The sequence below is a fragment of the Triturus cristatus genome, chromosome 12 (genome assembly GCF_964204655.1).
Source record: "Triturus cristatus chromosome 12, aTriCri1.1, whole genome shotgun sequence".
Taxonomy (NCBI): Eukaryota; Metazoa; Chordata; class Amphibia; order Caudata; family Salamandridae; genus Triturus; species Triturus cristatus.
Window position 1 is genome coordinate 621236714 of NC_140595.1, and position 27744 is coordinate 621264457.

At 46.5% G+C, this 27744-nt stretch overlaps 1 protein-coding gene and 1 long non-coding RNA gene across 5 annotated transcripts in view; both read left to right on the forward strand.

Moving 5' to 3' along the window:
- PIEZO1 (piezo type mechanosensitive ion channel component 1 (Er blood group)) overlaps positions 1 to 27744 on the forward strand; it is an 854808-nt gene that overhangs the window by 74559 nt on the left and 752505 nt on the right. The window lies entirely within an intron of this gene.
- On the forward strand, positions 14446 to 16008 carry LOC146776421 (uncharacterized). Its single transcript, XR_014972168.1, has 3 exons — positions 14446 to 14896; positions 14936 to 15017; positions 15049 to 16008. It is a non-coding gene; the product is annotated as an uncharacterized LOC146776421 (long non-coding RNA).

Below are 27744 nucleotides of genomic sequence, written 5' to 3' on the forward strand. Positions count from 1 at the left end.
TTCTTAGGGGCATTCTTAGGGGTGCAAACTTTTAAAAGAAAATCTTGCGCCCCTAAGAATGCAGAAGGATGCTTGCCTTGCCCCGGGCGCTGCCAACCCACCCTATACCTCTACATCCCAGAGGCCTTGATGCGGGCTTCAGTTACCCAGACACAATGCAGCCTCATTAATTGTGAAACAGAGAACTCATTCTCCCTCGTCCACTTCCTCTTCTGCAGTAGAGGAGTCAGCAGATGGGCATGGGACCAGGTCCCTTCTTGACGCAGCACAACACACTAGAAAGCCTTTAGTTGCCAGCTTCTTCTTGGTCTCATGGCCTTGCAGGGTGTCTCACTTCCTCTCTGTTCGCCAGCTGCAAAGCTGTTAGTTAAGGCTCTGTCTCCTTCCCCTGGTGTGTGGTTGTGTCTTGTGCTCTGCTAACTTTTTATATTTTGGACCTTCTCTTTGAGCCTTTACTTTTCCCTTTTCCTCTGTGTTTTAGCTCCTCGGCCCATCATTTCTTGAGAATTTTGCTCGAGTCCCTTACTTTGCTCTGCACTCTGCATTTTAAGCCTTTTCTTTTGTCTGTTGAAAAGACAACTGTTTGTAATTAGTGCATTCGCAATGATTGTGACTGCAATCAAAAAGGTTTTATGGGCATTGTAGTTAGTTGTTTTTAGTGTTGCTTATTGGAGCATCCTGTTGGATCATGTCATCAGTGTTAGAATATATATGTGTATTGTTTAGTAATACAATTATAATCCATGGGGTTCTGTAGTTCCTGTATAAAAACCCATCTCTAATTTCTGTATAATCTGCCACTTGTGATGCATCCAGTTGCCAATTTATGAAGAAATGATGCCAGAACTCAACTGTAATAACTTATTACAGTTGAATTCTGGCATCACAGTGCCTGCTGCCAGGGTCAACAGCAGGGCCAGACTGGCTGTACCAGGCATCGGGCGTTTCCCCAGGAGGCTGGAAGAGTGGGGGACGGTTTTGCAGCTGTGGGGACTGGTTTTGTTACTGGGGCAGGTTTTGCAGCAGTGCTGTAATATTGGCCCCCAGTAACAAAAGCAGCTGTGATTCACACTTGTGCATCCTTCCCTTACCCCCAGGTAGTGCTTAATTTGTGCCGGTGCTTAGCACCAGCACTTTTTTAACAGGGCCGGGGCTATTGAATTTTTCTTCCTGTGTGGTAAGCCCAGTAAGTATTAAAAATACATGTACCTACCTGGCCTGTCTCCTCCTCCTCCTTCCGTTCGTTCGGATTCATGTCTTGTCTGGTATGTCTTCAGAGGATGGCCCAACCAGCCTTTCAAGAAGCATTTTCTTTTGCATTGGTTAATTATTACAGTTGAGGGCGGGCTGATGTGTGAGATGCGGGCGAGGCAGGCTAGGTCCTGAAAAGTTCCGGATTCTGTATTAACGCATAAGACTTTTCAGCCAGATTTAGCACGTAATAGTGGTTTTTTGAACTAAAGAAAAGTATAATTATTTGTAGGAGTTTCTCGGCTCCATATTAAGTCTTTATGGTTGCAGTGCGACTCGAAAACACTCAAGATTTGAGGGGAAATGGGTTTTCGTCTCCAGGCAGTCACCAGTTACTTGTGAAAGGTTAAGCAAACTACACGTGCCCTTCCTGCCTCTTCAGCTATAGGAGACAAGTTTACACACCTTTACCTCTCCGTGTGTGTGCGGTGGCATTAAACTTAATGCGACATCCTCAAAGTAATTAAAAAGTGCGTAGTTGCTTCCTGTTGCACGCACTGAAATGAAAACCCAGCAGAAGCAGGCCAGAGATTATCCCTTTTGCCTTGTTGTCATTTGCATTGCACGCTGATACCCTTGGCCTGGGCCTGGGCCTGGGCCCCACCAAAACACATCATTGGCCAGCGATCTAATGGAGCCAGTGCCACGGAGACGGCAAGTCACAGGTAAGTGAGTAGTAGATAGTACTCTAACAAGTCGCCATTGAGGTAATCTGCAACAGATTTACTAGTGTGTCCTCTTCGCCAATTTCTTTGCCGCAAATAAATGTATGTTTACTGTCAACTCTACTTTTTCAAGCTCAGCGCCTTGTGACTTCACTGCCCCTTTTCCTCTGATACACCTGACCTACCAATTTATGGGTTCCCAGAGTAAATTGCCAGTGCTGCATATGCAAACCGGCATGTTTTTCTTTTTGCAGAATCTGCAAATGAAAAAGGGCAGGTTGCAGCATTGAAAGATGAGACAAGTTTTAGGCAGGGCCTAGTGACACACACATATGGAGAGACGTTCCTGCAGGTTATCTATGTTCGTGTTTCTAGCGCAAATTGGCCCACTGTGGGACCCCTGGCTCTAGCATCTCCATTCTTGTAGTAACTTTAGATGCAAATCACGTAGTTGAATCAGACAGGCCTTGTGTGTGAACACTCGCAGATATTTTAGATTTGCGAATTCATCTCAAAGACCCAGACTGTGTCAGGATGTACATGACAGTTTCCATCCGCACTGCTTCGCTGCCAACACAAGGCAACATCAAATGAATACTGCACTCTTCAGGCGAGCTGCTTGAAGAACCTGAACCTCAAGGCTCCAGGGCTCATGGTGACTGATGGAGTTAAAATGAGAATGACTTTTTCCAAAACAAGGGGTAGTTTCACATTGAAAAATGTGTTCTTTTGAGCTTGAAACTAATTTAAACAGCAGAATGTAAACAATGCACGCTATATTATGTGTGTTTTGGCCCAATAAAAAAATACCACTATCACTCTCGCACACACATTTTTCGCATGCACACGCACTTTGAGCTCTTCTCACTTTATTTCACACTAGCGCACCCACAGCTATCTTCTGGCTGCCTGGCCACTTCATGGTTTGGCAAAGGGATGAATTAGCGCCGTTTCTGTTTGAAGTAATTTGTAGCTGCTTAACTTGGGAATTTCTCAGGAGGCTGGAAGGGAGAGTTTGGTTTGCTGTTGCCTAGAACATGCATCGCCACTTTTTCTCAGAGTTTACCCGATTTTGAAGCTTGGGATGTTTAGAGGAGACTGAAATGTTTTGTTAATACCCATATGGAGTAATGCTAAACCGGACATTGCGTGGCGATGAACACCTTAGAGGACCTTATGAAGCAGGAAATTAAATATGAACAGCAATTGCAAATAGAGCTCAACTGCAACTTTTGTCTACGAAGTATTGGTGCGGCTCACCTAAAAACCATAGAATGTATAAATGTTATATATAAAATCACAAAGAATCACGTCTTGTCCTCTGTGGTGGGGCTGAAGCTGCTGCTATATTTAGAGAGCAGGGGTTGCTAAACATTACATTATGATTGGATATTGCGACTGCGAGGCTGCGTTCCTGCGAGTGCATTGCATTGATTGATGCTTCTTTTTTGGAGGGTCTGGTTGCCACAAGGGAGAAGAGGTGGGGCGGTCAGGTGTGAGTAAGCGACATTTCAGAATAAGCATAATCAGAAAGGAAGAGCAGGGCTTTCATTTCAGCACTGGGCTCCAGACAGGAGCTCCGTCCTTCGCATGGGTCTCTACCCACTACCTGGCACCTGCAGGGGTTCTGCAAATCAGATCCTGACAGCCTGTGGATACAGGAGCTAATGGGGCCTTGATGGGCTTCCTGTGGGCCAGGGACATGGAGGAGAGATGTCCTGAGTGTGTGGTGCTCAGTCTTCCACCTCTCTGGGTGGATGTGTGGTTTTTTTCAGATTTACACCCCTGTGGGTGACAGGCACCTCCTCAGGAGATTGGCCCATCTGTGCTTCGATGACACACGGCAAGTGACTGACCCTCAGCCACAGGGTATAGACTACAGGGTATAGACTGTCCTCTTGTGCATCCTTATGGCAATACACATGGCTCATTTCCTGACCGTTCAACCTGGAGATATCGGTTCTAACCCTTGTTATGGCAAGTTCAGCAATACTAGTTCTGGAAGTGGGTGGGGCCAGATGAGTGAGTGGGTGGAGCCAGGGGGTGGGTGTCGCCTCCTTAAAAAAATTGAGCACCTGCACTTAATATTTTACAAACTAAGCACTGCCCCCAGGGCTGGTCCGACAAAATTGCCAGGGTTGCTTTGAGCTCCCAGTCCGACCGACCCCGGCCAACAGGCAAGTCCGGTCATGGAGCATAATTAAAGCAGCAGCTTAAAGCAGCAAAACGTAGTATGGCTTTTCTTTCTTCTGCTCTGTTTTTCTAGCTGTACAGTGACAACCAGAAAGGAAATATTTATGCTGACATTTTTCTTTTTTGTACTCCTCAGGTAATCCTAGAAAAGATAGAATCTTTCTGCATGTTTCTACTCATTCCGAGCTATGATGGCTCATTGAAAAAACAACTAAATTGTATTAAACTGATTCAAATTTCTTCTTGCAACAAAATCTCACAGATTTTTTTTTTTTATGTGTTTACTTTTGCAGTAGATGCTATTTGTATTCTTTATGTACGCAAACACGCCCTCTAGGACAGCGGTTCTGGCTAAGTTTATGCCACTACCTAAGCGGAGACTCCTTCACTCCCCCAGAAACACTAACAAGAGTTACTGACGCTGCCCCTCATGTCTCAGGGAGGTTGCAAACACCTGGATGGGATTTAGCTCCACAGATCAACCACACACAAGCTGAAAACCCACCCAGTGCAAAGGTTTCCAGCTCACCTTGTTTTCCACCATGTGATATCAGCTCTTCACTGGAAGGACCATGTGGAGAGAGACCATATCGCGTCACACAGTGGCACCATGTATTCATGGCAGCTCTGTGCCGTTCAGCATTGCCCTCTGCACCCTTCCGCATCATCAGTGAGCAGACCTGTCACATGCATGCCACCGTGGGACAATCTGGTGTATGAAATGGCTTGCATATTAAATGTGCTTGTTGTAGACAGTACTTCCTCTCCACAGTATAGCTTTACAGAGCACAATGGAGTTACTATTACATTGTAATTAAACCTAGAAAGGGCTGTGCTGCTGGTCGCTGATGATGGGCTGCGGCACTCTTTATTTCGAGAATGGTTACTTATTTCCAACCATTCCACTTTGGCAAGAAAACAGTGACACAGAGAGGAAGCACCGATAAAATCTAACCTTTAGGGGTGACTTAAAGAGAGAGCAAATGTAGTGGTGGGGGAAGAAAAAGGCATGAGGTGGAATCGGGGTCTTTGCTTACTTAACATTCACTAACCCCGGCATTCTATAGCACTGGCGGAGTGGTTCTAAGAAAAACCTGGAGTTCGAGCACTTAAGTTATAGAATTAAATATTTATGTATTTATTACAAAATAAGCACTGGGAGCTGTCTACCCTCCTGTGCAATGCACCGCTGATTTATAAACTGTAATTTAACTTGCATTTTTTTTTAAACGGCAGCAGTAAAAGGTCCACTTCGAAGAAATTAAAGACACCGGTAGAATTGTAAAAGTTTTATAATTGGATTTTGAGTTTCCACCAAAAGATACAGAAAGCAAGTTTTGATTAAAGTGACAACATATACATTTTACCTGTCTGGCGAACTATTAATATTGGGGTCTGGAAAAAGCCCGCCAAAAGCTGAGCTTTACTCTGGAAATAGCGAGGCCTCCGCCATTTTTGTTTTCACAGAAGGGTGATAAGAGAAAGTGAGCCTATGTGTGAGCCTGGCAAATAGAAGCTGCATCTGGAATCCAGGCGCCCACACCACGAGAGGTGGCCGTGCATTGTAGCATCAGGCGGGTTTAATCTGCCTGACGGGAAGGAGGGCCTCAAAGCAGTGTCCTCCTAGAATCCTCTCAGACGCCATGTTGCATACACGGTGGGAACACCACATTACATTTTAGGCGCCACCACTGAATTCCCACAAGAGTTGCTGGTACTCGCACTGTTGAAAAGGTTGATTGGCCTGGGTACAAAGATCTTTATCGCGGGCCTATCACCAGACTAGGAACATGTTCACCTAATGTACAAGAGATTCTCCACCAGCAGTAAGCTGTGTGACACCATTTTTGCAGCCTCTGTGTGGACAAATTGCCTTGTTGCTGTGCCGAACCAGAACTCTTCTGTTTTGTACATGTCTTGATTGGACTGGCAATTGCTACCAAAACTGGAGAAACATTCCCGGATTAATCTAGATGGCCACTGTGACTGTCAGTTGTCTAACTTGACTTGGTGTTTTGTGCCACAAGTGCTTAGATGGGCCTGTGAGCAGCGCCTGCCTTCTGTGATGCTCTGCCCTTCAGTGCGAGTGTAGACCTCTAGAAGGATTCCTCTGCACATCACTGGAAGCCTCTTGAGGTTTACCTGCAAGGCATCTCCTGGAAAACCAGAGCCTTTATTTTGAAGTAATGTGACTGTAAACAAAAGGAGTATTAAATGAAAAAGGTGTGCCCATTAGTAAAGTGCTTTGATGCCAATATACCAGTCTGACAGCCATTCATAAATGTGCCCAGATTGTGCACTTTGGAGGCATATTAATAGCTGAAGTTGGCACACAAGTGCTGATGTGCCCAGCACGGACAGGCGATTTGGGCATTTTTCTCTACATGTGGTGCAGTGCCTGGGAAGGCAGTGTTGCACCCCACATTCTTTTCCCTAAATTACTCTGCTGTGGCAGTAATCTTTCCCAAGTGGAGAGCTCCCCATATATGTCCCAATATAGGGCATGGAGGTGCTTCCAGGTGGATGACGATTGGGCCAGTCCTTTCATTGTGCACCCTTGGTTGAAGGTTGGTTTAGAAAAGGGCCAATGTGGAATAACCTGCGGTGCCATATTGGAGGTCAGATTTGCATTCCAATTGCGCTGCAGCGAACCTGCGGCGGAGCGTGAAGTAAGGACGGAAGCAAATAGATGTAAAAGCGACACACTTGTATTTTGTGTATACTTGTGCATGTGCACAGGCGTGTACATTTCATGGTAGTTCAGTGCCACTTAAACGCCAGGATTGCTGACCACCTGTCATGCAGAGCCTGACTTGCTGCTGAAGCCTCATCCTTGTATTTCCTCTTTTGACCCACCAGCCTTTTCAGAACTTTCCAAATTCCCCTATAGACTAATATGCCTCTGTCCACCTGGTCTTTTCTGTATCCAATCATTTTTAAGGAGCTTTGCATTTAGCATCCAATCAAATAAAATGTAAACCACTATCCTAACATCCGGTCTGGAAAATAAATTATGTGCACCTTAAAATATGCGATTCAATCTTGGCTTCAGCATGTGAACGAAAAGGTTATGTGATTCTGAGAAAAACTTCAAATTTTCGATTGCTCAAATTGTTTGCGGAGAATGTAACTATGTAAACATCAATTATACATTGTAATGTCCCAATTACTTGTTAGACCCCCCTCCTACCATCTCCTAGTTTATAGTCCATCTCAACTACACCTGCCACTCATACTAGCCTATGTAGAAAGTCTCCTGTTTGAGATGTATGCCTGCAGGATTAAGCACCATAAATTGGGTGATAACATGTGTTATTTCCACCTTTTAGAAATAGAAGTGTAACATTTAGTGTGATAATATGTACACATAATTATTATGATTATTCTTGCCATCACATTTTTAGGTCGAGCCTGGGCAGCGCATGCGCTGCTCTGCAAGGGACTTGGAGTTCCGCCCACTCTCCGCCCATATTTTTCATTGGCTTGTGTCATTGCCTATTGAAAACTGTGGCTGTTCATTGGTCAATAGGCTTAGTAGTCCCTCCTTAGTACCGCCTTTTCTCATTTTGTAACCTCCCACTGCAACACCCCCTGTTACGTGTGTTGTTACTCAGTAGGCTTTAATTACAGCCTTCGAGTACTATTCTCTCGAATAGCTTGGTCCTCCCTGCTGTTGCAGGCAGCACATGCTCTCGCCTAACGATTTTTTTAAAATGTTTATAGGGTGGGAGCCGAACACATTTTTGCATTGCAAATGCTTGTTTTATATTATGCGCGAGGGCTGCTTTCTATCCGGGCCACCTTCATAAGGTTTCTTTATTTAGGTTATTTTCTGCGGTCTTGCATAATATTTAAAAAGTCCTGAAATGTACATTCCACTCCCCCTTGTGCTGTCGTCCTCTACAGCAGCTTCAGGAGGCCGGCGCTTTTAGTACATGTCATTAAACTTACAAGGGCCGGCGCTTCAGTTTTCAGCACGGCGCCCGCTTTCATCAAATGCAGGGGCCCCCATCTCCCCTCCCGTTGTCCATGTGGCTTGTAGTATGTAGTAACATGTATTCGGTTTGCTGCAGTCGTCAACTTATTAAAAGTAGCGTGTGGCCTTCTAAATAAGCGTATCACACATGGGTGACTCCCGATTTGATGCATATTAATTACTCTGGTGTTATTTGGCGGTGCTGTGAACACAACAAAACATGCCTCTGCAGGCGCCTTCCCACAAGTCACCTGTACATAGGATTGTTGCGTACAATGACGGTTCGGGCTGTTTCTTTCCTCTTTGGTATAAACTTCAGAAAGCGCTGGTCTGTCTTCTAGGCAGAGGCTGTAGAAAACACGGGGCGGGACATCTGCCAAGCCTCAGCGAATGACCCATCTGCTTTATTTATAGCGCATAGAGGGCTAGTCACTGCTGCTTGGCACATGTCCTGCTTCCAGCAAACTCAGAATCGGGCTGCAAGCCTCTAGTGCTGCCAGGACCGAGTCCAAGAGCAGTGGTTAACTCTTGCAGTGTGTGAGGATGTATCCACCTTGTCTTTGGGTTTAAAAATCACAGGATGACCTTAGGAAAGAAGCAGAGGGGAAGACACGTGTGTTCACGTGCCAGGCCAGCAGCACATGCACAAAGGCAACAGAGAGCGCTGTGCTAACATCAGTGACAGTCATGTATGGCCGGCAGCCTTCGTAGCACCCTCACACAAGTCCATGGTATGGGCAGCGCCTTGCAGTAATAACAGCTGTACTCTGTGCACTGCACAAAGCGTCACTACCACAGTGTGCAGTGGAAGCTGCAACACTCACCAGACAGTGCCTAGAGGCAGTAACCAAGTACCCTGCGCAGTGGCAGCTACTTGGTCACAGTGTGCACTGCCAACTTACAAACACACTGCAGCCATCAAGGAGAGCGCTAGTCACCAAGCACTGCGCTGCTGCTGGCTTCGAGGCACCTGGGCGTGGGCACACGATGTCACTCAGTCACACTCTTCCTCTCATCCCAATTATCTTCTCTTCTTCTCCATTTCAGCTTCTTCTTTCTCTCTCTTCCTCCTGCCTCTTGTGGCCCTTCTCGGGTTCGTTTGTTTTCTCGTTTTTTTTTCTTTCTTTCTCTCCACAGTGCTTGAATCCGTGTCCCACCTTTCTGCTCCTTCGGTGTTCTCCCCTTTCTGTTCTGCCATCCCCTCACCCAACCCTTTCTTCGCCCCCTAATCCTATCTTCACCCCCTCACCCCACCCAACTCTTAATTCACGCTCTCTCCCCATCTTCCTTTCACATACATCTGCCCTTCTCCCCGTCCCCAAGCTGAAGACAGTAAAGGGGGGTCATCACTCCTCACCAGGCAGAGGTCTGTGAATGACTGGCACAACAGTATTCCCCCCCCTTCCTCACACAACCCCCTGGCATCGGTAAACACTTAAAAAGGGTTCAAATGCCACTGCAATCCAAACCAAACACACATAGATAAAAGACATTGTCATTTACAAAACCAATAGCTCTAAATCTAAAAAATGCCAGACCTATTGCATCGCAAATGCTTGTTTATTACTGCTGCTGTTATATTGTTATTAATATTATTTTTAATACTATCCCCTACTACAAAAAAGATGTCCTCTGCATTGGGTTCTGCGGTTGCTTGGAGCTATGCCAGTACGAGAACAAACGCCTAAAGTTAATAAGCCTATTGTATTTGGTCCTCCGAGGTTGAGTGCAATGTCGATCCCTGGTTGCATCCGGTTGAGCATGGCCTGACATAAGATGGCTGCCTTATGTTGGGGTTGGTGGAATTGAGCGGTGGCCTATCTGCCCTTCACGGTGACAAGTTGTGCGGGTCATGCCGGGGTTTCATGTGGGCTTCAGTTACCCAGACACTAGGGAGCCTGATTATTTGTGAAACAAAGAAGTCCTTCTCCCTCGTCCGCCTCCTTCCGTCTAACCGCCGTGCAAGAGTCAGCAGTTGAGCACGGGACCAGGTCCCTTCTTGACGCAGCAGAATTTGCTATAATACGTGTGCTTGCCAGCTTCATCTTGGTCCCAGGGCCTTGCAGGGTATCTTGCTTCCTCTTTGTTTCCCAGCTGCAAAGCTGTGAGTTAGGTCTCTGTCTCCTTTGCCTGGTGTGTGTGTGTGGTTGGGTCCTGGGCACTGGTAACCTTACGTAGTTTAAACCTTCTCTTTGAGCCTTTGTGCTTAACCCTCCATACTTAGCGCTTTTCTTTGTGTTTTAGCGCTTGAATTCATCATTTCTTCAGAATTTTGCTTCAATTCTGCACGCTGCATTTTTTTGTATTTTCTTTTATCTCTTCTCTTGCATCTTTAGGTTTTTGGGCCTTTCCTTTAGTGTTTTCTTTTGCGTCCTAGATTTTCGGGCTGTGTTGTGATTCTGTTACACCCTGCATTTTCGAGCCTTTGCTTTGATTTATGCTTTTGCACTTTGCATGACTGGGCCTTGCTTTGCAACCCTGCATCTGGCATTTACTGAGTTGTGACTTTGATTGCTTCCCTTCCAAATTGTATTTGCTTTCAGCACTTGCCTCCTTTATTTATCGAGCCTTTGCTTTTTTTTCGCTTGCATTTAATCTTTCGTTCTATCTCTTTGACTTTACATTTTTGCGCCTTTGCTATGATTTCTGTGCTTCCACTTCCTATCGAGCTTTGCCTTGATGCTTCCATTATTATTACTTGCAGTCTTTGGACCTTTGCTTTGATTTCCGCCCTTGCACGCCGCACTGTGCAGCATTTTCTTTCCTCGCACCCTTTGCGCCATGGTTTTCCTTCCCTTCCTTTGACCCTACATTGTTGTGTCCTTTCTTTTACTTCTGCCCTGGCTCTCTGCGTTTCTCAAGCCTTTGCTTTGGACCTTGCGTTTTTGAACCTTTTCTCTTCTGGTTCCCTCCGCCCTCTGCTTTCAGCTTCCCGGTCCCTCCATTCCTGCATACTTGAGGCCCTCCTTTGATCCTTGCTCCCGAGCGCGTCTCCCGAAGCATCCTCCTCCTGTTCCTTGCGTAAAGCTCTCCCCCGGGCCTTGGCAGCGGGCCCTTGGAACGGTATGCTCTGTTTCCGCGAGTTTACATGAAACACTCTCTTGTTTATTTAAACCGTCAAATATTTGAGCCCTGGTGCCCGACACAGGGAGCCGCTCCCGCCTCGGGCTGTGAGTGGAAAATGTTACCGTGCAGCACGCGGCGGAGCAGCGCATTAATCGAGTCTGGGGGGCCTCTGGGACAAACGCACACTCATCTGGGCTTCTGGCCGCAACGTCACCGGCTTATAAAGACGTAACATGGCTACAAAAATGCAAACTTCTGAAACTCCACCGGTCCATAGGAAAACGGCCCAAGTTCAAGAGGGTTGGGCCTTTGAAAGGGTATTAAATCACTAGCAAGGTCTCGTCTGTCTCGTAAGCACCTAACTCCAGGTCACTAGACTTTGCCTCTAGTCCTGAACTTTTCAGCAACAAATTACTGTTTTTAGGTGCAAGTCTAATTAGTTCAATAGAAACCAATCAAGACTACAAAACCCAGAATGCATTATCTTAATACTTGAAAGTCCAGGACTGGAAATGGTGTCTGTAGACCTGGATGGAGGCGGTGACCCTACTCCTGTTGGCAGCAGTCCTCATCGCCGACTAGTCCCTGCAGGCAGTGTCAGGGCATCAATGGTGCAGTCAGTGCAGTGGGCATGGGCCCAGAAGGAGAGGGCACTCACTCTAGTGACTGATCCGAATTATCTCAAGTACTCCCGCTCCGGTGGCTTAACAAAACTTAAGGGGGCCGCTCTGCAAAGTAACGGAAGGGGGGGGGGGGGTCACGCAGGGCCGGTTCTACAATTTTTGGGGCCCTGGGCGAAGCGGAATGTGCGAGGCCCCTCTAATTTGCAAACACATTCAGGGCTCCGTAAGCTGCTTTGGCCCGCAGCTCCCCCCTCTTCCACCTACAAGCACCTCTTTCACAGCTCATATGGGCTGAAGGTGTGAGAATTGCTTGGAGGCTGAGAGTTAAAACTGTGCAGCCGGTAAAATGCTGACAATGGGTGTCCTGCAGTGTCTCTCAATGGGCAGCAAGGCAGGAGGCCTAATTGTAGGCCACACCTGCAAAATGTGTCTCCTTGCAACTGGCACAAGATGAAGTGTCCCCCTCCCCTAGGCCTCCCCCACACCATCCCTGTGAGGCCCACAGATGGGGCCCCCTCCAGTAAGCCCAATTGCAAACCGACACCTTTCTTCAATGTGATCGGCAGGGGCACAAGAGGTTTGGTGGTGGGTTGCACTGGTGCGGGCCCCATGCTTGTGGGCTGAGTGTGAGGCCTTGGGCAGCTGCCCATACTGTCCATGCCTAGCGCCGGCCCTGCCCCACGCTCTGGACCCAGGGCAGGACTGGGAACCAAAACCAACCCTGGCAAAGTGCTCGGCAGGTCACCCGGGGGGTTGGGGGTGCCACCAAGCTCTTTGCCAGGGCCGGTGTTCGGCCGATTTTGTTACAGGGCTGATTTTGCAGCAAAAACGGCCCTGTAACAAAAACGGCCCCCAGGGGCCCAAAACTGGCCCACACCTGTGCGGCGCACCGGGGGATTGCCCGGTGCCTGCTACGGCCAGTCCGGCCCTGTATGGACCCAGCCAGGAGCTCTCTGTGCCACACAGTGCCGGAGTGGGCCCCTGGGGCTCGACCCCCCCCACCCTATTGCAGGGGTTGTGGGGGCTATTGTAATGCCCCTGTCCAGCTCGTGGAGGAAGAGGTGCGCTATTTTGTTTCCTGTGATCGGATATCCCATTACCCAAGGTCACGTATATCTTTCTAAAGCATGACCGTGTACCCACACCAGTACTAATAAACAATTTATGAAACGCATGACTACTTCCGCTGAAATGTCCCAGCGCTAATGCGAGCCAGCTGCCAAAAGGAACAAGGCTTCAAAAGAAAGGTTCCACATTTTATTTTGGCACAAGCGAATGAAGATGCTGCAGCTAGTATTTTTTCACGTTTATTTACAAATGCAATGTGCGCTTGGTTTTTATAGGTTTAGATAGATTTATGTAGGTGGGTAAATGGGTTACTGCTTTTAACAAAAATATCCTTTTTTTGTTACTTGCAGTCAATAAATTGCAATCTTTCAAATCTAGCACAGTGAGCTATGAAGGACCTTGTAACCCTCAATGTCTCATGTAACACATCCTATGCATTGATTTACACACACATGATTTATTGTCGGTGTATAATGTGTGATGTAAAGCGCTCTGATACCCTGCATTGGGCTAAGTAGCGCTATATTGCTATAAAAGAAATTAAACATAATAGTGGTATTTAAATTGTTATTTATGTAAATATTGGGACAGACCAACACATCTAACATTCCTACAATGCATGCATATCTCTTGGATTCAGTGACTGAACAAAGTCAAAAGCATGCCTCTCTTAAGTACCTGTGGAGTGATAAGCTCTGTGCATTTGTTTTTCCTCAATTGCTTTTATGTGTGTGTGTCCCCTGCCCCCCTGGCCCCCTCATAGCATCCAGCCAGCATACTTACACAAAAGGAGGCCTGATGGCCCCTTAATGTCAACTGTTGTTACGGGCTCAGCTTAAACAGGCTCCTCTTCTCCTCGCAGACAGCAGCAAAGTTAAACATTTAATTGCCATTTTTCTATTTATAAATACAGACAAAGAAAAAATATTATTCCGTCTGTATTTATATGCAAAAATCAGTTTAAGCAGAAAACTGGGAGCCTTATTCACAACTAACCATCCCACTTATAGAAGTGTGACAATTCAGATTTTAAATATACATTAAAAATGAGTATTACATGTAGGCCTGGGCGAAAAGTTCGTTCCGTTCGCGGAAATTGCGATAATTTGACATTTTCGCGTTCCGCGGAGAGCGCGAAAATGTCAAAATTTTCGCTTTCCGCAGCTTGGCGATAATTTGTTTCTTGCTCGCGCTGTAAAATAATATATTCTCGCGCGCGCGCGATCGCCTTACCTGAATCCCTGCGTTCGCCGACAAGTTTTCTTGATCCAGTCACGTTCTCCATGAGATGTTGGATTGTTTTTAGCCATTTGCGCTGTCTCGCAACAGTTCGCGCCCGCAGTGACGTCATGCGTCGCGCGATCACGTCTTTCTTCTCGCGATCATGCACCGCGAGACAACTCAAAACAAGATGGCCGAGCCCGCGAGCAACCACATGGGTAAGTTGGCGACCCGCAACCATGCAGAAAATCTCGCGAACATGCGGGGAAAAAAAATTCTGCATCTTCGCGATATTTCCGCTTGTTTGCGATAATTTTAAACATTTTCGCGATAATTTGCGAAAGTGGATTTCGCAAATTCCGCCCACCCCTAATTACCTGCTGCCCAAGCTATTCCTATAGCTTCAGGTGGCAGGCATTAGTCTTTTTAATGTATATTTAATTATTAAGCAACTGTTGTGCTCCTCATTAGACAAACATCACCATCATGTGGCAAGCTGTTACAAGAGCCAGCATTGACAAAGTGCTGGTGCTGAGCACCGGAAACCACTGGCTCAAATTAAGCACCGACTAACACTGCGTTTGACTGGTGTGCCCAGTGCCATTAAAAGCCTGCGTGCTTCGTATAACCCATCCTCCGAGACTCTGTAGTGTGTGATGTTATTGTATTATTTTCAATAAAAAGAATTTAAAGAAAATAAGCCTGCGTGCTATATACGTCAGTTGCTGAGTCAACAGGTAGCTGCAGCACTACCTGTTGTATATGGTATTTCTATAGTGCAAACATAGCCAAAGGGCAGCGGAGAGCTGTACATGGTCAAAGGCAAGCTTAAAGTCGGCGAGTGATAGGAGAGGAGGCTGGGTTATGTATAGTCAATCCATTGTGAGCTATTGTTCTTTAAAGAGGTACGTCTTCTATTCGTTCCTAAATTGGAGCAGCTTTGGGGCAGTCCTGGTGAATACCGGGCTGTTGATCCAGATCCTAGGTGAATAGATGGAAAAGGTGTGGCGTCTTGTCTTTTTTAGTTTTTTCCACTTCTTAGTCTGCAGTCTGAGGGTCTCCTGGATGCTGGTGCACTGAGAACCAACAGAGCTTGTCTGCAAGATAGATGTATAGGGTCGGACTGGCCTGTATGGAAATCGGGCAGTGCCCAACCGGCTGGTCTGACAGCTCTGTGTGTGTGCTGGATTTGTATGGCGGTTTCTGCGCCTACTTTATAGTCTGCTGGGCAGGTTTTTACTGTTGAGTTCCCTGGTATTAAAATAAACATTGCCTGCAGCAAGCTCAAATCCATGCAGTCTCCCATACCTCTCAAAACACTTATACAGCGTTTCTTTACAAGTTCAAAACTGCCCCAATTTGCAAACATGGGGCACTTTTTTACCTTTATAATTCTGCAGTTGGGGGAAACTTTTCCTTTTGGTGCCCAGGGCTATTTTCTGTCCCGGTCTGACCCCGTAAGCGGGTGTGCTGGTCATGAAGTGTTTGCAAATGATGCAGTTAGTTTTGCAGGTGGTACAGGCTGGCTGGCGCTGCCAGTAATGTTCCATCAGGATGGGGATGGTTGTGGTCATATTTCTTCAGGCCCTGGACGAGACGTGCTGTGGTATGCAAGATGCCCAGCGGGGGTGCCAGCATGGAGGCTGGGTGGCCATAGAGCAGAGTGTTACCACCACCCACTGTAGGAATGCAGTCTGAAAACTGCTTACCACCTGCGCTCAGCATGCTAGTTGCTCGTAAATCCCTGCAGTGCACATCCTGAGACTCTTTCCAGCTTCTGGATGAAGTGACGGGAGACAGTTGAAAGACACACAGTTTTGTCTGTCTGCAGCAACAGAACATGTTGTGTCGTGGCTTCCTACTGCAGAATTCAGCTGCCACAGCAGTGGGTGCACCTAATGAAAGAGCCACTGCAGATTTTGATTTAAGTTTTATAAAAAGGGTTAAAAAAAAAAGAAACTTCGGTCGGATCATTGCCGGCGCTAGGGTGGTGCGACTGGTGCAACTGCACCTGGCGTTGACTTTTGGGGGTGGGGGCGCTGTGTTTAGAAATCACACCCTGCGGCAGAGTTCCTTTTGTGCTCAGCAGTTTTCAGGCAACAATAAAAATGTCAAGATAACTCTGGTAATTAATGTTGCCGCTGGAGAGATACAGTTTTGTCTATTGGCAGTTTTCACTCATAAAGTAGCTCACCAGGTTAATATGCCTGCTGCAAAGGACATGTGCCACGCAAATCACCAAACTGTATTTTATGTGAATGGCTTAGTAGGTTACTGCTTTTGTCACATAGATCCTTTTGTTAATTGCAGTTCATAAGTTGCAACCTTAATATGGCACAGTGAGCTATGAACTCTCATCAAACGGCTGCAGGCAAACTGCATGCAAACTGCATGGTTTAGGTTAGAATGTTAAGCTCCCCCCTCCCCCCCCACACAGTCTTTCATTATCATAATGTTGCTAAAAGGGTTCATTTGGGAAGAAGTGCATTCTTACTAGTTAAACCAGCCACCGTGGTACATTTTAATCTTGAGTTTGTGCTTTTCCAAACCAAGCCCTCTTAAAATAGACTGCCTACTAGTATCTGTGACACGTGACTCCTACACCTTGTAATCGTCACTGTCCTATATAAAATTTCCTATAGACTGATTTACACACGTATGATTCATTGGCTGTGTATAGTGTATGTGTGATTTAAAGTGCTCTGACACTCTGCACTGGTATGTGTAGTGCTTTGAAACAAATAGAATGCATGTGAGAGAGGGGCTGTGGAGACCGACATGAGAGCCACTGTTCAGGTGTGGTGGCGAGGGGATTCGTGAAGGAGGATTTTGGGGGTGGGTGGGGTAGCACCCACAAAGATTGTCGCACTGGGCAACACCAACGCTAAAGTTGGCCTTGGGCCGCATACTACAGCTGCAACTTTATTATAATTTCCCAGTTCTCCAAAAATTAAAAAAAACTCGATTGTGAAGATTCAAACTGCACAGTGTGACGATCCCCAAGTTTGAATAAAAAAACCATTTAATTGCTATAGAGAGAAAGGTCGAAAAGAATGATTGGTTTGAGTAAAAAGTGTACCGTCCGTTTTGAACAGTTTGTGTTGTTATACCACCGGGAGAGTGCTGGTGAAACAGTGTTGTGTTTGCAGTGACGTCTGTGTGCACTCCTAGACAAGAGACAGCTCAATCTAAGCCAGTCTGGAGCCCGGTGAGTGCTCGCGTGCATGTTCTGAGTGCATGGGAAGAGCCCCAATGTAGAATACAAATTCCCCAGATTTGGTTTTTGAAAATCTTTTTCCTGTTTCCAAATGTTGCCCTGGATCCCAGCTTGGTACTCGGTGGCATTTGTTACGATGGCCTTTTCAGGCCTGAACAAGGTTAAAGAGGTAACCCAGAGGCCAGCGCTTCTGGGCGCTTTGACACCGGCTGCTCTGGCGCTGTACACCTCTGCTTGGAAGGGGTGTGTGCGGCGGCATGGGGGTCTCGGAGGGGTGTATAATCGGTAGGTGCAGGCACCTGCTTCTCTGATTCTTTATTTCCCTAATAAGTACTACAAAGTATGTTTGCAAGTTGAAAAGGATCCTGCAACAGACATTTAGATAATCTCCAAATTAAGACCAATTGCTCTTAAACGGGCCTTGGTCAGGAGCCCAATTCAATGACTTGGGCTCCTGCCCTCTGCTAGCTGTTGCCTTCGTAAAGGGCCTCCAGTTGGGATTAGAAAAATATACAGACCGTATTCACAAAAACTTAGAACAATACGTTGGCTTGATTGACATAAGAGGGCAACATCAATAAACTGGTGATGTTAGATGTTAACTATTTACCCAGAGTGGCATTTAATCTCTGTTCTTCCACGTGCAGGTGATATAGTCCCATTGCAAGTGCAAAACTACACTTCCCACAATGCACAGAAATAAAGTGGTCTGGTTGAGATACTCGTGCCACTTATGGGACGACTTGAGTTATTTCCAGCTCTCTGGTCAACTTTTCGTAAAAATACTACCAGTAGGTGGCTGTCTTGTGCGTGCCGTGAGGAGGCTGGTAGAGTTCTTGGAAAAAGGAGGCCCAGTACTCTGGAAGTCTGAAGCCTGATTGTATCACCAGCTTGACCTGAGCCATGTCCAAGTGAACAATTGCACCCAGAGAGTGACTAGCAATGAAGTATGTTTGAGTAAGATCTGAGTAGCTCATTCACTCTTGATGTTATCTTTACATTCTCTTCATTCTAGTACTCATGTTTTTGCTTTTCCTATTATAAATCGAAGACTGCACATACTAGAATACAAAATATAAATAAACATGACCTATTAACTATAGAAATTTGGAACAGGGTCACTTTACATTCCTTCACTCCCCGACATGGAGAGAGCAGTTTGCAAAATCTTGGTGGCCACTACGGCGTGTAAGAGCCAGGATCCTGCGTACATAATGTTTCCAGAGATCCCCTCAGATGATAGCAAATCTTCCCTGCTAGTTACCTGTGATGGGCACTTTGGGCATCGAGAACATCCTTTCCATGGCCCTGAATCTCACCCAGTCTCACCCAGACACCTGAGTGTCCAAGTCTCTAGTACCAGGTTGCATGTCAGTCACAGTATGAAAGTGACCACTGTAGAGGCCCAGTCTGTCAATGTGCAGGACAGCTGACCGCTATGATAGGCAGTCCACATCAGTGTGCCTGGCATGTCGCCTCTTGTGACATGCGCATGTCACTATAGACCTCAATTTCCTCTGGTCCCTGAAAGCACACAGACCTTGTGTGGGTCTCTATAGACCTGCAGCTCTTGTGAAACCTGTCAGCAGCTCACTATAGATGCACACTTCTTGCCACACCTTTGTGATGTCAATATAGCATGCAGCTCTTGTGAAACATATCAGCAGCTCACTATAGACGCATACTTCTTGTCACACCTTTGTGATGTCACTGTAGCACGCTGCTCCCTGGAGGTCAGTATGGACTTGCAGCTGAAGCATTACTGCTGCATGTGGAACGTGGGGAAATATGTTATTTTCTGCAGCATGGGTGAATGTAAGAAATATGGCCTTTACTGCAAAGAATATTTGCAGGCAGCCCCGAACCAGGAGAGGGCTGTCCCTAAAGCCTTTCATGCAGCATGTCCTGGGGACCTTTGTCTGGTGAGTCAAGTGGCCCGTCCTCCCAGGAGTTATGGTGATTTTTGTTGCGCTCACTGTCGTTATGTGCACGCTCTAAAACTTTTGTGTGCGGCAGGAAGGGGCAGGACCACAACGCGCACCTTACTGGAAACAAGGGCAGAGACCTGCCTCATATGTTTATCACTGGGGCATTTTGCAGATGAACTGCCACACTATTGATATGGGGGATATTCTATTTCGAGATTGGATATGATTTAATATGATTTTGTGGTGGTAAACGCCAGTAGCATGGAGTAAGTTATGAACTGATATTTTTGTTCCAAACATTGGTAGCATCAGGAATAGTATGTGCATAAAACAGACATAGTCCTATTATGTGCTTTTGATGGCTACTGTAGGTCACTGTGGAGGGAGGTGGAGTTGGATGCCATAAGTCCTTTGCAGTTTTGACCACATTGCTGTCCCCAGTGGGCCTGAAAATGCACCATTTGTCACTAAAGGCTATTTAGGGGAAAACCAATAAGGAAAAGGGACTTTATTTATTTCAGTATTGTCCAATGGCACTGGCTATGTGTGCTTTCAAAGGACTCATTTCCCAAGACTTTTACTAAACTATTCTTGAGTGAAGGCCCTGTAGTCCTCCTATCTCATTTATTTGTAAATCAATTCCATTTTTTTCAATGCAACTGACCAAATGTACTGTAAAATTCACTGTTTGGCATGAATCTTCCTTAAACAAGCATTTGCAATGCAATAGGTCTCGCATTACTGAAAGTTTAAGCTATTGACGTTGCATTACTATTTGCAACGCCATGGTGAGGAGATACAGGAAGGCAGCATGTGTGAGCAGGCAGTACAGAGAAGAAACAGGGAGTGTGAGGGAGGGATGAGAGGGGGCAGATGGGGCAGTGGGAGAGCAGACAGGGCACAAACTCTTTAATAAAACGAAAGCATAACGCTCAAGATCTAGGTGTGCTTTAAAAAAAAAAACATACCTACATATACATTGCACCACCAGTGAGAGAGATAGTTCAGTGTGTAGAGCGCCTGCAGCTGAGAGTGTGCCATAATTGAAAGAATTATCCCAAGCACAATACTAAGAATCTAACCATAAATGCTGTGGTAAAATAACCAGTAATTGCATGTCACTGTTCGCCTGGGAGTTCATGCAGGGCGACAGAGGTGAGAAAGGACAATGATGGAGGGCCGAAGGGGCAGGAGGCAGGGTTATGGGGAATATATGACGTTACAACGCATGCCTTTACAACTCGGTCAGTACACTGACTGTGTTGTTACCGCGCAAACCATTACAACGCAAGTCATGACAACGACTTGCTTGTAGGGGGGTGCGCTGGAATTTGGAATAGTATAATTTACTATTCCAACTCTAGTCTGTGCAACAGTAGGGAAGGTGTTGTATTTAAATTCCAACACCTAATGCCCCCTACAGCAAGTCATTGTAATGACTAGCGTTGTAATGATATGCGTGGTAACAACGCAGTCGTTGTACTGACCACATTGTAATGGCACTGCGTTGTACCGACAGCGTTGTAAACGCTGTTTCCCGGTTATGGGGAGTGATGGTAATGAATAAGAATGTAATCTGAGACATAAGCAATAGCGGCAGGAAGAACGGATGAGAGGGGTGAGCAATGAGGAGCAAGACATGTGAAAAATAGGATGAGGAGGAAAGAAGAGAAACGAGCGCAAGGGGAAAAAGGAAGAGAACACAGCGCATAGAGTAGTATAACCCAAGAAACCTCACCCAAAAAGAAGGTGGGGAGGAAGTATGAACGCAACATACAAAGGAGAGGAGCGAGAAAGCAAGCTTAGCATACACCAGCATCGAGGAACAGTCAGAGGGGCTTGTATTAGTAAAATAGTTGCTATGTGAACTACTTAACATCCCCTTACTTTTCCCTCACTTGTTTTTCATTCCGCAAGTGGCCAACTCCTCCGGCTGCCCTTCTTTGTATTGCCAGTAAATTAATCATTGTTCCTTATCACTCTGAATGATTAGAACTGAGGCAAAGTTACTTGTTTAAAAAATACATTTTTCAGGCAAAAGCCTAGAGACTGAACTTTAAATAAACAGCTGAAAAGGAGGTAAAACAAGGTGACCTGCAGGACAAATACTATGTGGGTTTGTGATAGTGTGAAGGTGTAGTTCATGGAGTTTAAGTATCTAAGGCAAAACTGGAAGTAATTTTCTAGTGAGAGCTGAAGTTCGACTTTATAACTGTTGTGCAATTGGATGCCATTGATAGCTTGCCTTCCATTTAAAGAACAAAGAATTAAGCTGAATTCTGGTTGTATATTAGGAAAGGGGCAAATAACGTAAATGATGCAAATTCCCAAAAATATTAATTAATTAAAGAGGTGAGAAACTTCATACTACTGTATTAATAGTCAGAATCTGTTTCTGAACAATCACGACATTTAGTCGCAGTAATCACAATCCACAGTTGTAGATAATCAACTGATAGAAACAGTAAATAGTCTAGGTGGTCAGATGGCAAAGCCTTCAAAGAGTTGTCAGAGTCAGCTGTGACTTGGGAGAAGACAGTAGCTGATTTAAGATGTCAAATCAGTCAGCAACTCTGGCGGCTAGTATAAGGAATCGGAGTAATCACGTTCTGCTTGATGAGGCGGGCACTTAGTATTCTCCTGAATTTGAGAAAAGACCACCCACCCATCCCGTCTCCGCCTTCAGTTGTACAGTTTTCCTGAGCATGGATGTAATAAAAGATGACATACCCATGGCACCAAGAAAATCAACAAACAACGCACATTTTATTGTATTTAAATTTGCTGGAAACAAGTATTCTGTGGAATACAGACTACTATTTTACTATGTGCTGGGTGTTTGTTGGCTCACACTGACGCTCTCTCTGGCTGTGGCACTTACTTTAGTTCTGGAGGTGACTGGAGCCGGTGGCGGGGCAACAGGCGGGCCCCCTGCGTAGCCTGCCTGTAAAGACTTGGACTACCGGGCCAGCACAGAAACTAACACAACCACCGCATGCATGATTTTTCTGGTGACAGTGGTCACTCAGTGGGGGCTCAGCTGCCTGCTGAGGAAAGGCGGCCGCTGCGGTCCGGACACGGCGGTTTGAGCACATAATGATCAAGGCACCACGCCCTGGTGGGCTGGATTCGGACGGTCTGTAATAAAGATTGCTTCAAACAAGTAAGTAAACAACGGCCTGTATTCAAATGAAACAAGACGGCAAAAGTGAAAGCAGGGGTGCGCGCGCGACGGCAAACACGCGAGTGGTGCGCGCGCAGCAGCGGAAAAAGTGAAAGCTCCAGATGGCGCCTCGGGCACTGAAAGTTGCCGGCTGCGTGCAAGCTCGCGTGAACGCACGCGCTAGGCCGTGTGCCAGCACTTTTAAAAGCCCTAACTAAATTTCTCGCAGGGCAGCGCATCACCTGGATCAGGCGAGACCTAAAAAGCCCTATTTTTTTGTGTACGTTGCCACAACAAAACATAAAAAGCTCCCTTCAAATTCCAGTATAAATTGATAGCAAATCATTTGATTTTAGTAGGAGTTAGCAGCCAGTATGCTTTAAATTGCACCTTTTGCATGCTAACTTGTACCAAACGTGTCTTCGGGAAGAATGTTCCTCCCCCATAACCCACTGTCTTTAAAATGTATTCCATTGTAAGCATTATTATTGCCCCGTTGTTGCCAGGACACACAATTTAAAACCTCCCCTAGGGAAGTCCATGATCTGATCATGGTTTGAGCAAGGTTACCTCTTGACATTACTTGTACCAAATGATTCTTGGTGGTGAATCACTAAATTGTTCTGTAAAAGATGCGTCAAATGTCAATCCAGTTTTTAGTATCGTGTAGTTACTAGCAGTACTATCTCCTCCGGTGGCTGTGCAGCGGGTGAAGGCAGTGCCAGAGAGGCTGGCTTGCTAGGGTTGGAGGGCTTTGACTAGTATGGGGGCTGTACTTCCTAGCTTGCATTAGATCTTATGGCAAACTTGCTTCACCACTGGCTGCTGGACATCTTTATCATCATTGAGATCCCCAACCATTGTCTTCTGTGTTCGTTGCCGCTATATGGGTTCCGCGGTTCTATTTTATTATTTCCAGAGGACACATAAGCTGCCTTCACAGCTTCAGATTAGTTTCATCAACTTGTGTCTCCCTCTTGTAACCTCATCACTAATCACACGAAAGGTGATGGGAGGAATGTTTGCAAATAGTACAACCACTGCTAATCCCTTGGGGTAGCATTTCAACCCATCATTTTCCTCCCACCGTGCCACTCTACACAAAGGCCCACTTTATGCAAATCAGTACTGACTTTGCTTTCCATGGGAACAGTCCACCCGAACTGCCAGACCAGGCCCCCCCTACAGAAGAGAACACAAGCAACCCCGACGGTTCATGGCCTTGTCAGTCTTTGCAGTTTACCTTGATCCACTGCTTAATTCGTAAAAGAAAGAGTAACAGTAGCAAAAACTCTGCTCCAAAGCAGGAGGCCGGTGCAATTTAATGTGAGAGTGCCAGCTTCCATGGCTGGTAGTCTTAGATCACCTTCGTGCCTCATTAATACACTACCAGATACGTTATGCAAAAGTTGGTTGCACACTGCTCGTCACACCAGCAAGTTGCCCCAAAGGACTGTGGTAAATGTAGTGGCGACGGCGGGTACGCCTATGCCACGATGTGTAAAAAGAACAGTATGTGTTGCGTTAGCCATCCCTGGACACGTGTTTCGAGGTAGTTGCCTCTCGTCAGCAGGGAGCAGGTCAGTGTAAAGGGTTGCCGTGTGGACTGCCAAAATGTAATTAAAACAGGTCAAGTACCTCTCATGGCGCGCAGGTGCAGATCCAAGGCTCGTCAGCCCGTTGGCTCAAGGGAGCCGTAATAAATTATGCAAAAGTTGGTCGCACACTGCTCGTCACACCAGCAAGTTGCCCCAAAGGACTGTGGTAAATGTAGTGGCGACGGCGGGTACGCCTATGCCACGATGTGTAAAAAGAACAGTATGTGTTGCGTTAGCCATCCCTGGACACGTGTTTCGAGGTAGTTGCCTCTCGTCAGCAGGGAGCAGGTCAGTGTAAAGGGGTGCCGTGTGGACTGCCAAAATGTAATTAAAACAGGTCAAGTACCTCTCATGGCGCGCAGGTGCAGATCCAAGGCTCGTCAGCCCGTTGGCTCAAGGGAGCCGTAATAAATTATGCAAAAGTTGGACTACCAGATACTCCCTGCCCCTTTTTTCGCTCTTGCAGGTTCCTGCTTTCTCCCTTTGTGTCAGGTTTGCAGTCTTTCTCTTACTCAGTCTTTCCCATCTTGAGTTTTTTTCCCTCTCTTGCACTCAGTAAGTATCTGATGCGGGAAAATAAGTGTCAGTCCCCAAAAATAAGGGATGATGGGCCTTCATCCTAACTCTCTGGTCCCTCCAGGTCATCCCATCTCCTCCTGGCCCCTACCGGTCATCTTCATCTTTATTATCTGTCCCCTGCTGATCACCTTCTTCATCATCATCTGATCCCTGCAGGTCAATTTCATCATCACCCTTGTGACCTCTGCAGCTCACAGTGATCCTCACCTTCTGACCCCTGTGGCTCACCTCACCATCACTTTTTGGCCCCTGAAGGTAATCGTCATTGTATCCCTCTGCCCGCTGCAGCCCACCTTCTGCTGCAAACCCAGAACACTTTGGACCATCCTCATAATCCCACATTTACCCTTATGCTCTCCAAGATCTTACCACCATCCTTTGCCACCCATCAAAGTGTTTCACTGAGTGGGTTGTTTGCACCATCAGACACCGCTCTGCACAGCCCACTTTCATCAGCACACTGTGGATGTATCTGCCTACTGCTGCTCAACTTCCTCATAAACCCTCAACTGCTGCCAGCCCTCTTAATCGCCACCCACGGCTGCTGCGGGCAGACAACTTCATCACCAACTTTTGATTCCTATCTCAGCCGGACTTCTTGCGGGCTTAGTTCATATTCAGTACCCATCACCGTAGGCTGCCTTCCTCCTCCCCATCCCAACCCGTAAAGCTCGTCTACATTATCCTCTTATCCATCAGACCAGCTTACTCGTCCTCTCGCCTTGTGTTATATGTAGTAGTCCTTATTCTTCACTCCTAAGCTTCCCTAATTGTGCTAAAGTGCAGAGCTCCAGCTTGATTGCATCTTTAATGTGCCTGATGCCTTGTAAGATCTTCTAAAAGTTTAGTCTTTCGTTCCCTCTTAAAGCCAGGGCGATTTTCAACACCGTGCCAGGTTTCTTGGCAAGACACGGCACCATCTGGCGCCCTGCATGCCAGGGCACACCTGCCTGCACACACGGACTTGCTGAACCGTACTCTAGTTTCCACGTATTGCTCGATCTCAAAGTCTGAGGTCGTTGTGGCCCATGTTCATCAAACACTATAAGTTACTTCTGCTCTTGATGCACCAGGTCCTACGAGCTGGGCGTAGACCCTTGCACCCTAGTCGCGAATATACTGAATCTCAGTTCAGTTCTCTTGGACTGTTGGTATGTATGAGACTTTCTTAAGCTTAAAATTGTCTCTAGCAGCTTTGTTGTATTTTTGCTGTCACCTCTATGAGAAGAAAGATCGCAAACCAGTGATCAGAGCAAATCTAACGTAGACAAAATGGCTGCTGTTAGAAGTGATGCCCAGTGGAGAACTGTTCACCCCTTCTTGGACCCCAGTGAGCCTTCTCTCTCTGAACCCCAGGTCTCTGAAATGAATACCACAGATCTCAGTTTCTCCCCCTCGCTGTATCTCTTGAGAAATGGATTAAAGTGTGTCCTCTTTAATTTAATGACTTGTGCCTGCCCCCTCACAGCTCTCAACCCTATTGTTCAGGTTTGTCTCAAAATACAAACAATTCAAGTGAACCTGCCATGCAGTGACAGACTCCAGTAAGGAGGGACCTAACTTTCATAAACATACTTGTGCTCAACATGTAGTCCTCCAGTAGAGACACCCTTATGTAAATGTAAATGTACAGGAATTTATATAGCGCAAATCACCAAGCGGTCTCTAAGCGCTTGCTTAGGGAACCCGTCCTGGTATTCCCCTGTGAGATAACCCGGCAGGGCATCCGCAAGGTGAAAGCCAGGCATCCCGCCGCGAGGGGCCGTTGTGGAGATTAAGCAAGCTATTGCCCAGAGTCGCAGAGTGTGAACCCATGAATCGAGTATGCACTGGAGCGAGAATTATCGAGTTCATGGACATTTTATGGACTCAAGACCCAGCCGAGGCGGGAATTGAACCCTGGTCCCGGGCTGACCTCTGCTTCCAGGTCTGCCTCCTCTAACCAGTGAGCCACACTTCTCCACTTATATGTTCCCTTTCCCTGAAGAATGGAAGCCTGCCTGCAGACAGACACCAATGCCACCTTTCCATGATGGCCCTAGACTTCAATTAGGGAGGTGCCTAGAGGAATGCGAATAGGTTGGAAAAAACAGTAAGGATAGTAGATTGGCAACTAGTAAGGGGTGGGGAGGAAAACCCATGCGAATGAGGGAGACCCCTGAGTGTAAACCTTTTAAGGGTGGTACAAGGGGTGCATGTGTTAGAGTGAATTCACATGGGATGTAGGGGAACTGGCGAAAATAAGGGCGGGTTGGAATGTGGGAGGTTGAGAGTGGGTGAAAAAAGTAGGGGAAGTAGGAGGGGCGGGGTAAGGCATTGCCAAAGGCCTCGACTACTCTTATTTATGTGGTCAGCAGCAGTGAGATTTACCGCAGTTGCCACATACCCCACCATCTGCTGCATGATGTGCAGAGTGGACAGAAAGGTTGTCTCTGGCTCAAACGGATCACAAGTTCCTTTAAAAAATGCCACACATGGTTCTGTACAGTGGTAGAGCCTTTGCCTAAGGTTAACTGTTCATCCTTTAGTTGAGGATTCCTGCTTTATCCTGTCCGATTGGTATAAAAGGTGGGGTAAAGCGTTTACCAAGACAATGTTAATGTGCGTTAAAATAACAAAGTAGTAGGGAAATACTTCTGCAAAGCATGCTGCACTAGGCCACGTGATGTGCCTTACCTCCACGCATAATTTAGTCAACATTGATCTCTAATTCAGTCCTCCTTTGCCGCATAATTCCTGTAAACCTGCCAATGAGGTATGTATTGTTGTTGCATGCTAAGTCTATTGGTCATCCCCATCATCACCATCATCATCATCACCACCATCATCATCATCACCATCATCATCACCATCATCATCATCATCATCATCATCCCCATCATCATCTTGGGAGACAGTTTGGTGGAGACAAAATGATAATGTCACTGGTGACCTCCCTCGGCGTCCACCTTGCCCCAGTCTTTGTCCTCCTCAGTACTTTTCAGGGAGCCCTCTGATCCACTAAAAGTACAGGCACAGAGGAGTCCATCACAGACTGATGCCTAGGGCTGGAAACCTGACTCCGACTTATCAACGAAGAGTTTGTCAGTGCAGACGTAGGGGCAAGGGAGCATCTGCAGCTCAAAATTCAAAGTATTCTTCCTTAGGAGGAATTACATATGAATAATAAGCAAGTTGTCACCTCTTGAAGGCTGCC